Source organism: Triticum dicoccoides, chromosome 2A (assembly GCF_002162155.2).
Source record: "Triticum dicoccoides isolate Atlit2015 ecotype Zavitan chromosome 2A, WEW_v2.0, whole genome shotgun sequence".
NCBI lineage: Eukaryota > Viridiplantae > Streptophyta > Magnoliopsida > Poales > Poaceae > Triticum > Triticum dicoccoides.
Genome location: NC_041382.1, coordinates 297,973,408 through 297,983,690, shown reverse-complemented (window position 1 = coordinate 297,983,690; position 10,283 = coordinate 297,973,408).

Below are 10,283 nucleotides of genomic sequence, written 5' to 3'. Positions count from 1 at the left end.
ACACCTGGTATGACGCCTTTGAAGGTCGTTTTTGTGGGTTTGATCCTTGAGGGGTCTATGCCAATTTTGTGCACTATGTCCTGATAAAGTAGGTTCAGGCTGCTGCCGCCATCCATAAGGACTCGAGTGAGGTGAAATCCATCAATGATTGTGTCTAGGACCAGTGCGGTGAATCCACCATGACGGATACTAGTGGGGTGGTCCCTGCGATCGAAGGTGACAAGAGGACCATGGGTTGAACTTTGGGGTGACTGGCTCTAATGCATATACATCCCTTAGCGCACGCTTCCACTCCCTCTTGGGAATATGGGTTGCGTATATCATGTTCACCGTCCGCACTTGTGGCGGGAACCTCTTCTGTCCTCCGGTGTTCGGCTGCCGGGGAACCTCCTCGTCATTGCTATGCAACCCCTTATCTTTGTTTTCGGCATTTAACTTGTCGGCCTGCTTGAACACCCAACAATCCCTGTTGGTGTGGTTGGCTGGCTTGTCGGAGGCGCTTGGGTTGCTTCTTGGAGGGTCATCCTCCGCTGTCCCGTCGCCATTGCCTCTTTGGGTGTGTCCACCATATATATGTCATATGACGAGGTGGCTGTCCAGTGCCCTGTGGGCAGTGGTTCTTGTTCGCCTCCTGCATCGTCATCCATGCCGTCGATGTCTTCGGAGTCGAAGTCGAGCATGTCGGTGAAATCGTCGATAGTGGCTACTAAGTGGGTGGTCAGTGGGCGGCGAAATTCTTCGTCATCCGCCTCCCAATCCCGCCGGACATAGTTCGGCCAGGACTCTCCTGACAAGGAGAGAGACCTTAATGAGTTCAGTATGTCGCCAAAGGGCGAGTGCTGAAAAATATCCACGGAGGTAAACTCCATGATCGGCGCCCAGTCGGATTCGATAGGCACGGGCGCAAATGGTTCGGAGTCCGTGGCCGGGGAAGAATCCGGTAGTTCGGCGTCACGGCTCCCATGAAGGGTAAGGTCGATACTCGGCTCGATCGCCGATGAGAGTGCGGCCTCCGTGGCGGGGTCTATCCACCCGTCCATGGATGGCGCAACTGGCTCCGAATTGAGGGTCGAAACGGTTGCCGGCGCGATCTCCTGAACATTGTCCGATGGCAGAGCTAAATCATGCTCATCATGACCGTGTGGCACACTAGGCAGGGGCTTGAATCCGTCGAAGATCAAGACTCCATGGATATCGGCCGTGTAGTTTAGGCTTCCAAACCTGACCTGGTGGCCAGGGGTGTAACTCTCGATCTGCTCCAGATGGCCAAGTGAGTTGGCCCGCAGTGCGAAGCCGCAGAACACAAAGATCTGTCTGGGGAGAAAAGTCTCACCCTGAACTGCATTGGTATCGATGATTGAAGGGGCCATCAAGCCTAATGATGATGACACAGAAGAACTCTCAATGAAAGCACCAATGTTGGTGTCAAAACTAGCGGATCTCGGGTAGGGGGTCCCGAACTGTGCGTCTAAGGTGTATGGCAACAGGCGGCAGGGGACACGATGTTTTACCCAGGTTCGGGCCCTCTTGATGGAGGTAAAACCCTACGTCCTACTTGATTATTCTTGATAATATAAGTAGTACAAGAGTTGATCTACCACGAGATCGGAGAGGCTAAACCCTAGAAGCTAGCCTATGGTATGATTGTATGTTGTCCTACGGACTAAAACCCTCCGGTTTATATAGACACCGGAAGGGGCTAGGGTTACACAAGGTCGGTTACAAAGGAGGAGATATACATATCCGTACTGCCTAGCTTGCCTTCCAAGCCAAGTAGAGTCCCATCCGGACACGGGACGAAGTCTTCAATCTCGTATCTTCATAGTCCAACAGTCCGGCCAAAGGATATAGTCCGGCTGTCCGGAGACCCACTAATCCAGGACTCCCTCAAGGAGAGTGAAGCCAAAATGGTTGAAGTTCACAACGCTTTACGGGAGGCGAGAGAAGCGCGGTTTGAATCTAGAGCTGCCCATGAGGAGATCCGGCAAGCTAGGGATATTGCGTCTGGTGAGCCTTTTTTGCTACACACTAAGTTCGGCGATCCGATGAGTTTTTATACTTGCCGAAGAGTTCTTCTGATGCGGCGCAGTTTTACCAGGTGCGAGAGGGGTATGCAACGGAGAAGCTTTTCTGGTCACAATTAGGCGCGTCAAAGCGCCCCCTGTTGCTGAATGAGCAGATGTCCCAGTGGGCCGAGCTTCATAGGATATCCGGCGCTGCCATGAAGAACTTCATAATCCGGTTATGGCCAATTGAGCCTGTTCCGAATAGTTACTTTGGCTTGGTGCTGCGGCTTGTTCACGCGGTGCTACGTATCGACGCTGTGCAGCGGTTGGTGTGCATCGAGGGTGCATAGATGGCCTTTGCCCGAGTCAAGACATTCTAGGGGAAGATGAAGGCCATCGATGTTGCGGTGAAGAGTCCACCCAAGGGCAAGGACCACCATGAACCAGAGCATTATTTTGAAGACGTCCTAGTGGCCGCCCGCTTGATAGAGGGTCAATGCTCGAAAGACATAATGTTCGAGTGAGGTGTATGGGAATTGTACGAGACAATTTTGTAGTTAATCTGTTTTTATACATTGCTCGAAAGGTTGTCTTCTTCCTGTGCGGCCATTTTAATATAATCTTAAAGTTTTCCAGTCGTCGGCTTCAGCCCCCTCGTAGGAAGTATGGGGGTCTTCGGAAAGCATTTGATCACTCTTGGCCCAACGTCTTGGTCCGTGAAGGAGGTGTCAATGCGGTGAACCAGGCAACCAGAATATAGGGCGTCAACACTTTCACTTAGCCATAGGAGTTTTATGGTGGGTCTACGACATAGCCCCTGGTATGTATGCGGCTTATTCATACGACGCGTGTACATATTTGACCGAAAAGAGGTCCTTCGTGTGACACAGAGGAATCGCTAGAGATTTCGATAAGTCATCGAGTGGTTGACCAGGTCTCGCCGCATCATGACAGTCAGTTATCGGCCTTCTCTACTGAGGTGCTGAGCCAGGTGAACCGGAAGCACAATCGCAGTAGTTCTCCCTTTACTACCATAGCCGATAGAGTGGAACATAGGATAGCAAGCACAGGAGCCGGGCAACCCAACTATTGACCCAAGACATGATTCGGAGCTGATGCATATAAGGCCAAACTCGCGACACCGAAGTATGCTGTAAAAGCTGTTCGGACTTTGTTGGAAACTCAATTGTTCCCGTACGGAGCCCCTGGCTAGTTTAAGCCGGGGTATATCATGTGAAACAACCATAGGATGCGTATTCATTTGCGGAAAGATGCGGATGATTAATTCGAGTAATGTGAACTGGGAGCTAAGCGATATGCTAAAAATTACTTGATATATATAAAGGCCACGAGCCCGGCTATTTGATATGCCCTGGGTCGAAGGCAGAGGAAAAAGGCATGTTACAAGCTCGAAAAAGAGTGCGGTGTACAAAAAGTTATTTTGGACCTCCTGTCGCACGTCTGCGCCGCCTGTCCTCGGCGAGGGGAATCCCTGAAGGAAGTAGCCCCGTAGGTGAGTGTACGGATCCGAACTCCGATAGAGTCGGTCTTAGATGCTTCTCCTTTGCGCCACCTATTTTTTAAGAGATAGTGAAGAAAGAAAAAAAGGAAAGAAAATAAAAAATGTTACCGGAGTGCTTGCAGACTTGTCCATATTATGCTTCCGCCAATGCCCATGGTATCTTAAGTGCGTAGTTATGTATGCGCGGTATAGATTTAACGGGTATATGAGATGGGCAACGGAAGCTGAACTTCTATTTCTGCTCCAGAGTTGATCGATCTTTGGGGGGAAGTTGCTTGTGACCCCCGGCATTTGGCTGGTGAACCACTCTGTCGTCCCTATTTCAGGGCGGCCCCTTTCCCTTGTGTTCAGTGTTGAGCTTGCCGGCCTTCTTGAGGACCCAACAACTTTTGCTGGTACGATTAGCTGGTTTATTGGGGTGGCCATGAATCTGGCAGGGTCGGTCCAGTATCTTGTCTCGGTTGGATGGTCCGTCTCTATTCGCCTTGAATGCCTTTTTCCATTGACCGGGCTTGGGATTTCTGAATCCGGCGTTGACCACTGTGTCGCATGATCTTTCATTATCATTGCGACTTTTGTGTTTGCTTTGTCGTGGCTTGCCATTGCCGTCTCGGATTCCGGAAGTGCCCGAGACGCTAGCGCTATTGTTTCTGCGAGTGAGCCAGTTGTCTTCTCCCGTGCAAAAGTGGGTCATTAGAGCGGTAAGGGCTGTTATGGATCTAGGTCCTTCTTGACCGAAGTGGCATGCAAGCCATTCATCCCGGATGTTGTGTTTAAAGGCCGCAAGGGCTTCCGCGTCTGGACAGTCGACGATTTGGTTCTTTTTAACTAAGAACCTAATCAAGAGCTTCCTGGCTAACTCTCCGGGCTGCTGGACAATGTGACTTAAGTCATCGGCGTCCGGTGGCTGGACATATGTTCCTTGGAAGTTGTCGCAAATTTGTCCTCCAAATCTTCCCAGCTGCCAATAGAATTTTCTGGCAGACTGTTTAACCAGTACAGAGCTGATCCTTTGAGTTTTAGTGGTAGATATTTGATGGCATGAAGGTCGTCCCCATGAGCCATGTGGATATGGAGGAGGAAGTCCTCGATCCATACCGTGGGATCCGTTGTTCCATCATATGATTCGATATTCATAGGTTTGAACCCGTCTGGGAATTCATGCTCCATTACTTCGTCTGTGAAGCAAAGAGGGTGTGCGGCGCCTCTATGTTTGGCCACACTGCGCCATACCTCCGAAGGAGTCCGTTTGCGGTTTTTGGCACGGGCGTGGCTAGGTTTGTCATGTCCGAATAGGTGGTCGTCGTCGCCTGACGAGGTATGTCCTTGCGACCAATAGGTTGCTCTCCAGTGTCCTGCTCTACTACCCAGGTCCTGTTGACGGTCATGTGCACAACCCCGAGCTGTTTTGTTCTTGCCTTTACGTCGAGGTGGGGCGGTCTGGTGTTCGCCTTGAGTTGCCGCTTTATCCGGACCAAGTTGCAGTCGACCTGACGCTTTGTGCGATAATGGCACGGGCTCGAGCGCCCTGTCGTCACCCTGCGGTAGCAATCTATTCTTCGAGTAGCTTTTGGTTGGGCCACTAAGACCGTATTCTTTGGTGGCTAGGACTTCGGTCCATCTATCATTGAGCAGATCTTGGTCAGCTTGAAGCTACTTCTTCTTCTCTTTTAGGCTCCTTGTAGTGGCTATTAGTTGCCGCTTGAAGCACTCCTGCTCAAGAGGTTCCTCGGGCATGATGAAATCCTCAGTGCCGAGGCTCACCTCATACTCACAGAGCGGAAGGTAATTGTCGTCCTCTGAATCTTCGTACGTGGCCTGTTTACCAGGGCTAACCTGCCCATCTCCTTGTTCATCTTGGTCATTAGCTGTATCAACGGGGTTTTCGTTGTCTTCGGCATCGTCGTCCATACCGTCAATGTTCTTGGAGTCGTAATCAAGTGTATCAGTCGAATCCTCGTCCGTGGCTATGAAATGGGTGGTGGGTCGGAAGCAAAATTCTCCGCCGCCAGCCCCTGGTTCGAGCCGGATATAGATGGGTTGTGGGTCATTCACCAAGGACAGGTTTTTTAAGGAATTTAGCACCTCGCCCAATGGCGAGTGTTGGAAGATGCCTGCGTCACTGAATTCGAAGATTGATCAAACGATCAAGCTCGGCGTCCGCGGGCTCACGTGGTTCGGAATTTACGGCCGGAGGCGAGTCCAGAGTTCCGGTGACAAAGACGTCGTGAGAGGATGAGTCTATATGCGGCTCCAACGCCGTGGAATCTATGGCCTCCGTGGTGGGGTAGATCCTCCCGTCCTTGGATGGCGCAGCTTGCTCTGGATCTAGGGCCAGAGCGGGTACAGGGACAATCTCCTGGATGCGGCCAGATGACAAATTTAGGTCATGATCATCGGGGTGACCGGGAGCGGCTACCGCGGTCTCGAATTCGGTGAAGATCAAGTCTCCACGGATGTCCGCAATGTAGTTGAAGCTCCCAAATCTGACCTGATGGCCAGGGGTGTTGCTTTTGATCTGCTCCAGATGGCCAAACGAGTTGGCCCATAGTCCGAAGCCGCCGAACAGGAAGATCTATCCGGGGAGAAAAGTTTCTCCTTGGACGGCGTCATTATTGACGATTGAAGGGGCCATCAAACCTTTTAGCGACGGCACAGATGAACTCTCAATGAAAGCACCAATGTCGGTGTCAAAACCGGCGGATCTCGGGTAGGGGGTCCCGAACTGTGCGTCTAAGTTCGATGGTAATAGGAGACAAGGGACAAGATGTTTACCCAGGTTCGGGCCCGCTCTATGGAGGTAATACCCTACGTCCTGCTTGATTGATATTGATGAATATGAGTATTACAAGAGTTGATCTACCTCGAGATCGTAATGGCTAAACCCTAGAGGTCTAGCTTGTATGGCTATGATAATGAGTCTCCTATCCGAACTAAGTCCTCCAGTGTATATAGACATCGGAAGGATCTAAGGTTACACAAGGTCGGTTACAAAGAAGGGAATCTACATAGTCGGTCGCCAAGCTTGCCTTCCACGCCAAGGACTGTCCCATCCGGACACGGGTGCAGTCTTCGGTCTTCGTATCTTCACAGCCCATTAGTCCGTCCCATGGCTAACAGGTCGGACGCCCGAGGACCCCTTAGTCCAGGACTCCCTCAGTCGTGCCGAGACACCATGTGATGATCGGGTGTGATATGCTCTATGTTCACATACAACGGGTGCAAGACAGTTTAGCACATGCAGAATACTCGGGTTAAACTTGACAAGCCTAGCATGTACAGACATGGCCTCAGAACACTGAGACCGAAAGTTCGAACGTGAATCATATAGTAGATATGATCAACATAGAGATGTTCACCATTGAAAACTACTCCATCTCACGTGATGATCGGACATGGTTTAGTTGATATGGATCGCATGATCATTTAGATGACTCGAGGGATGTCTATCTAAGTGGGAGTTCTTAAGTAATATGATTAATTAAACTTAAATTTATCTTGAACTTAGTCCTGATAGTTTTCGCATATCTATGTTGTACATCAATGGCCCGTGCTATAGTTCCCTTGAATTGTAATGTGTTCCTAGAGAAAGCTAAGTTGAAAGATGATGGTAGCAGCTACATGGACTGGGTCCATAACTTGAGGATTATCATCATTGCTGCACAGAAGAATTACGTCCTTGATGCATTGCTAGGTGCAAGGCATGCTGCAGGAGCAACTACCGACGTTAGGAATGTCTGGCAAGCTAAATTTGATGACTACTCGATAGTTAAGTGTGCCATGCTTTACGGCTTAGATTTGGCACTTCAAAGACGTTTTGAACATCATGGAGCATATGAGATGTTCTAGGAGTTGAAGTTAATATTTCAAGCAAATTCCTGAGTTGAGATATATGAAGTCTCCAACAATTTCTATAGCTGCAAGAAGGAGGAGCACAGTTCTGTTAGTGAACACATACTCAGAATGTCTGGGTACCATAACCACTTGACTCAGCTGGGAGTTAATCTTCTGGATGATAGTTTCATTGACAGAGTTCTTCAATCACTGCCACCAAGCTATAAAGGCTTTGTGATGAACTATAATATGCAAGGGATGAAAAAGACAATTCCTGAGCTCTTTGCAATGCTCAAGGGTGCAGAGGTAGAAATCAAGAAGGTGCATCAAGTGTTGATGCTTAACAAGACCACTAGTTTCAAGAAAAAGGGCAAAGGAAAGAAGGGGGACTTCAAGAAGAATAGAATGCAAGTTGCTGCTCCTGGGAAGATGCCCAAGTATGGACCTAAGCCTGAAACTGAGTGCTTCTACTTCAAAGGGACTGGTCAGTGGAAGTGAAACTTGCCAAAGTATTTGGCAGATAAGAAGGATGGCAAAGTGAAAGGTATATTTGATATACATGTTATTGATGTGTACCTTACTAATGCTCGTAGTAGCACCTGGGTATTTGATACCGGTTCTGTTGCTCATATTTGCATCTCGAAATAGGGGCTACGGATTAAATGAAGATTGGCTAAGGATGAGGTGACGATGCGCGTCAGAAATGGTTCCAAGGTCGATGTGATCGCCATAGGCACGCTACCTCTACATCTACCTTCGAGATTAGTTTTAGACCTGAATAATTGTTATTTGGTGCCAACGTTGAGAAAGAACATTATATCTGGATCTTGTTTGATGTGAGACGGTTATTCATTTAAATAAGAGAATAATGGTTGTTCTATTTATATGAGTAATATCTTTTATGGTCATGCACCCTTGATGAGTGTTCTATTTTTGTTGAATCTCGATCGTGGTGATACACATATTCATAATATTGATGCCAAAAGATGCAATGTTAAGAATGATAGTGCAACATATTTGTGGCACTGCCGTTTAGGTCATATTAGTGTAAAGCGCATGAAGAAACTCTATGCGGATGGGCTTTTGGAATCACTTGATTATGAATCACCTGGTGCTTGCGAACCATACCTCATGTGCAAGATGACTAAGACTCCGTTCTCCGGAACAATGGAGCGAGCCACTGACTTATTAGAAATAATACATACCGATGTACGCGGTCCGATGAGTGTTGAGGCTCGCGGCAGGTATCGTTATTTTCTGACCTTCACAGATGATTTGAGCAGATATGGGTATGTCTACTTAATGAAACACAAGTCTGAAACATTTGAAAAGTTAAAATAATTACAGAGTGAAGTGGTTTGTCTGAATGTCGTAACCGTACTTTATTAGATATGGTGCGATCTATGATGTCTCTTACCGATTTTCCACTATTGTTTTGGGGTTATGCATTAGAGACAGTTGCATTCATGTTAAATAGGGCACCATGTCAATCCATTGAGACAACACCGTATGAACTGTTGTTTGGCAAGAAACCTAAGCTGTCGTTTCTTAAAGTTTGGGGTTGCGATGTTTATGTGAAAAAGCTTCAGCCTGATAAGCTCGAACCCAAATCGGAGAAGTGCGGATTCATAGGAAACCCAAAAGAAACCGTTGGGTACACCTTCTATCACATATCCGAAGGAAAGATATTTGTTGCTAAGAATGGATCCTTTCTAAAGAAGGAGTTTCTCTCAAAAGAAGTCAGTGGGAGGAAAGTAGAACTTGATGAGGTAATTGTACCTTCTCTTGAATTTGAAAGTAGTTCATCACAGAAAACTGTTCCCGTGATGTCTGCACCAATTAGTGAGGAAGCTAATGATAATGATCATGAAACTTCATATCAAGTTACTACCGAACCTCGTAGGTCAACCAGAGTATGTTTCGTGCTAGATTAGTACGGTAATCCTGTTATGGAAGTCATGTTACTAGACCATGATGAACCTACGAACTATGAGGAAGCGATGATGAGCCCAGATTCCACGAAATGGCTTGAGGCCATGAAATGTGAGATGGGATCCATGTATGAGAACAAAGTGTGGACTTTGGTTGACTTGCTAGAGTTCCGATGATAAGTGCATATGATCCATGTATGAGAACAAAGTGTGGACTTTGCTAGAGTTCCGATCATAAGTGCATATGATCCATGTATGAGAACAAAGTGTGGACTTTGGTTGACTTGCCGGATGATCGGCAAGCCATAGAGAATAAATGGATCTTCAAGATGAAGACTGACTCTTATGGTAATGTTACTGTCTACAATGCTCGACTTGTTGTGGAAAGTTTTCGACAAGTTCAAGGAGTTGACTATGATGAGACCTTCTCACCCGTAGCTATACTTAAGTCTGTCCGAATCATGTTAGCAATTGCCGCACTTCATGATTATGAAATTTGGCAAATGGATTCCTTAAAGAAGAGTTGTATATGATGCAACCAGAAGGTTTTGTCGATCCTAAAGGTGCTAACAAACTGTAAAACTCCAGCGATTCATTTATGGACTGGTGCAAGCATCTCGAAGTTGGAAAATACGCTTTGATAGGGTGATCAAAGCATATGGTTTTATACAGACTTTCGGAGAAGCCTGTATTTACAAGAAAGTAAGTGGGAGCTCTGTGGAATTTCTAATATTATATGTGTATGACATATTTTTGATTGGAAATGATATAGAATTTCTGGATAGCATAAAAGGATACTTTAATAAGAATTTTTCAATGAAAGACCTCGGTGAAGCTTCTTATATATTGGGCATCAAGATCTATAGAGATAGATCAAGGCGCTTAATTGGACTTTCACAAAGCACATACCTTGACAAAGTTTTGAAGAAGTTCAAAATGGATCAGTCAAAGAAAGGGTTCTTACCTGTGTTCAAGGTGTGAAGTTGAGTC